The sequence below is a fragment of the Impatiens glandulifera genome, chromosome 1 (assembly GCF_907164915.1).
Source record: "Impatiens glandulifera chromosome 1, dImpGla2.1, whole genome shotgun sequence".
Taxonomy (NCBI): Eukaryota; Viridiplantae; Streptophyta; class Magnoliopsida; order Ericales; family Balsaminaceae; genus Impatiens; species Impatiens glandulifera.
In genome coordinates this window covers 61,259,273-61,263,529 of record NC_061862.1, presented here as the reverse complement: position 1 = coordinate 61,263,529, position 4,257 = coordinate 61,259,273, and the positions used below count along the sequence as shown (strand labels likewise).

The window sequence follows — 4,257 nt, the reverse complement described above, 5'->3', positions numbered from 1 at the left end:
AGTTGTCACGTGGAGGATTCAGATGTGGAAGCGATGTTGGACACCTTCCACTTCCACCTCTTCCATAGATGACAAATGAGATGGAGGGTGAAGAGAATGAGGAGATGCCTCAGCATGGGGCATTGGAAGATGGGGGAGCCTTAGAAGGCAGCGCCTCAGAAGAAAACAATGATGCATATTTTTAACGATGCATTGATGCAGATTGTGACATCTACACAAATTATTATCAAAACCACAGAAGTGTTGGCGGATTTAAATGTATGTTGGGACACATCGCCATTGTATAACAACTCGATCCATATCTTATACAATGTTATGGACAATGATAAACGTCTTAGGGATTCCATACATAAATACTTCAAATATCGAACACCCACTACAGAAGCCGAGACACTCGAAGTGGTGGTACCCAAAGTGGTGATACAAGAAGAGAAAAATTGTTTACAAATGGTGGTTAGTGATGTAAAAAGACCTGAATTGGTGGCTGTAGAAACAGAAAATCCTTTACAAATGGTGGTTGTACATGAAAAATAACATAATCCAAAAACAAACGGCTAACAAAAAAATCCCCCGAGAAATTTGAAATTCCAGTACGCCTTCAATATCCGTATATTGTTACCAATATTGAAAAAAATAAATCTTCCTTTGACCAGGTCAACATAGATACCCGAGATGAAATCATTATGGGGTTCATTTTTGCAAATGAGGAGAATGAGAAGAATAGGTAATTCTTATAATGTTGATTTCTTTATAGTTATTATAATGTTGATTTTGGGACCCGAAATTAGGGCTGCAAATGAGTCAAGCCGATCTCGAACTTACTTAAGCTCGAGTTCAACTCGATTAATTATTTATTAGCTCGACCCGAACTCGAGCTCAAACGAGTTTATAAATTTGAGCTCGAACTCGACTCGACTATTTATCTACAAGTTTGGCTCAACTCGAAAACTTGAACTAAAATTAAATTTTCAAGCTTGAATTCAAACCAAAATTTATTTTTAAAATGAAAATATCAAACTTTCATACTCATTCAACATTAAAAACATAATATTTAAAATGAAAAATCAATTAAAACAAATCAATATTTAATCATCAATAATAAATAACATAATATATCGATCTAACAAAGCCACGATAGACATTTTTAGTGGAGTTTATTGAGAGAAACTAGTTGATAATCGACAAAAACATGACTATTAACATAATCATTAAACACCTATAAGGTCTCTAAGTCCTCTCTCTACGAATACGTCTCGCAAGTTGAATATCTTTAGGCATAATCGTCACCAGTTTGGCGTGAATGGCATAGAGATTAATGTCTTCGAATAGACTAACTAAATAAGCCTCAACCGCCTCCTAGAGAGAAATTATGGCGAAACTTTAAAATCTTATATCTGTATTGAAATCTTGTGCAATCTCACGAACAAATCTTTGGAATGGAAGTTTACAGATCAAAAGCTTCATACTCTTTTGGTACTTACAGATCTCTCTCAAAGCAACTGTTCTTGGCAAAACTTGTGAGGCTTCTTCACACCTCCGATAGCTGGAGAAGATTTTATAGTTGCCTTCATCGCTAGTTACTTCCTCAATGCCTTGTCTCTAGTCGATTTCCTAGCGATGTTTGTTTTGTGCACGCCATTTGAATAAATGAGAGATAATATGGAGAAATGAAAAAATTTTGTGAATGAGTGAGAGAAATTGAGTAAATGATAGATAATATGAAGAAAAATGAAGAACTCTGGTGAATAAGTAAGAAAAATAATGAATATGAAAAGTCGTACCGGATATGATGATGTATTAGAAAATTAGGGTTTTTTTTTTAACTTTTGGGCCATAAGATATAATAATATGAATTGTGGGTCTGACATATGGACTTTGAAAAGAGAATGAAGAAAAAAATTGTTTTATATTTTATGTTTTAATATTAAAAAAATATATATTATATATTATTAAGCTCGAAAAAGCTCGATAAGCCATCAAGCCAGTATTATATGAGCTCGAGCTCGACTAGAATATTAAACTAGCCAGCTCGAGCTCGACTCGAACTCGGTCAAAGTCAAGCTCAAGTCAAGCTTTGACCGAGCGGCTTGAGAGCAGCTCACGAGCGGCTTGAGAGCATCTCACGAGCAACTTGACTCATTTGCAGCCTTACCCGTAATGTGTCATTTCTGGACATTTCAAGAAATTTCAGGACCCGACATTTCGGGACATTTTATGGACCAATGTATTTTCTTCATTTTCTTTTCAAAAAGGAAGTACTATACGACACGAAGCATACCTCGATTAACGTAGGGCATTTTCTTTCAATGAAAAGTCAATGTCATGTTGAAAGTGGTATTATTGATGCATGGGCACACCTTATGACATATTATAGTAAAAAATATTCTACCAGGAAATTTCATTTTCGACAATCGTTTCTATAAGATGTTTTATGGTTGTTTCTTTTCTTTTGTAAATCAATGGTCTTATTGTGATGTTAATTTTATTTGTAGAGATGTATGCAAATCCAGAAGTTCTTTTTAATCAAGTTAAGGAAGAAATGAGAATATTCGAGATAGCACCAGAAGACTTGATACATGTTTATCTTGTAAGTCCAATATTTTAATATCATCTGAATACTTAAAGACGACTCATGTATATCATCTGAATATGACTTTGCAAATTTTCTTTCCAATTATATACCAAAGTCACTTTTATAATGTTTGCACCAATATGAAAAGGAGTGTAATCGAAATCATCGACAACCTCCCATTGCCAAAAAAACTGTCATGGAAAGATAAATATGTCACAACTCGCCAACTGGTAAGTTGAATTTTCTCTATATTAAAATGTTTTGAAATCTATGTTAAATTTAACTTTATTGATAAAACAAATAGCTTCCTTCTTGGAGTTATTTAACACTCTCGACTCAAAAATCGCAACTAAAATAGCTAAATTCATGTTCAAAGTTTTTAAATTCACTTGGAAAGACAGTAGTAATACAACATATTGCAAAATATATTGTATGAGACATATACAAACATATACGGGCAATACAAAGTGTGAATGAAGTTTAACCCAAAAAAAAGTAAGTTACAGATTTAACATTTTAATTGTTTTATAATTTTTTAATAACTGCTAAAACTTTTTTTAAAAGCAAATGAAATGCTTGAGGCTTTCAGAGCAAAATTATGTATGTTGATCATTAGGTCACTTGTCAACAGGAAACTGGACTATATTTTTCAAAAATATGTACAAATTATAAAAGACGATTCTACAAAGATGTAAAAATTGTTACATTCTAAAGGTGCTATATAGAATCTCCAAATATGTACAAAATGTTACATTGTAAAGATTTTAATTATGCAATATGAATGTTATTTTTGGTATTTTCTAGTATTCAATTCTTTTCACTTTTTTAGTCTCATTATAATGTGATATAATAATAGCGGGTCCCGAAATGTCCAGTTTCGGGACACTTTTCTTCCGAAATTGCCTGTTTCTTCAACTTTTCTTCAAATTAGTTCCCGAAATTTCCAGTTTCGGGATCCGGAAATTGGGATTTCAATATGTTTTTGTCCCAAAATACACTTCAATTTTCAACAATACTAGTGTAAATATCAACATGCTAATCAAAAAATTCAATGTTACAAAATGTTCAAAAAACCCAATGTTACAACATGTTCATATAATTACTATCTTCGTTAATTGTTATCCCTACAAATATTATCTTCAGGATATGTTTGAGAGGAAAAAAGTGATGTGAAGGAAAATTGAGTTAATAGTGGATCATTTTGTTGTTGTGTTAAATCCTACACTATTGTTGTTGTGGCCGTATTTCCCTAATACTAAAAATAATGTAATTTTGAACAATATGAACATGTATAACCCTGTTTGACAACAACTATCATTAATAGTTAATAACATAGTAAATAATTAGGACAAACCTTCTTTCTTGGTCTCAAAGACGACTTCTTAGGGATTTTCTCAATTAAAGATTGTTTCCTCTTTGTTGGTGATCGTCCTCGAGCTCTAACTTTGTTGGGAGAGTATCAAAATGGAGGTTGATGGATATGCTTCTGTGTATTTGTCTTTAGATGCTTCGGTGTCTTTGTCTTTAGATGCTTCTGTTCTTCCATGATTTAGTGACATAAATTGTTCCATCGAGCATTTTATGTCGTTAATCCAAAAAGAATAATTGTCTTCAGATTTTACTCTAACTTGTAGAACCTCTTGCATCAATTGATTTAGACTATTGTAACGTTTTTTTATCTTTAC

The 4,257-nt window shown here is 32.6% G+C and overlaps 1 pseudogene; it reads right to left on the bottom strand.

The window, feature by feature from the left end:
* Positions 1-1,227: 1,227 nt before the first annotated feature.
* LOC124916783 lies at positions 1,228-1,639 on the bottom strand (annotated as a pseudogene).
* Positions 1,640-4,257: the final 2,618 nt, after the last annotated feature.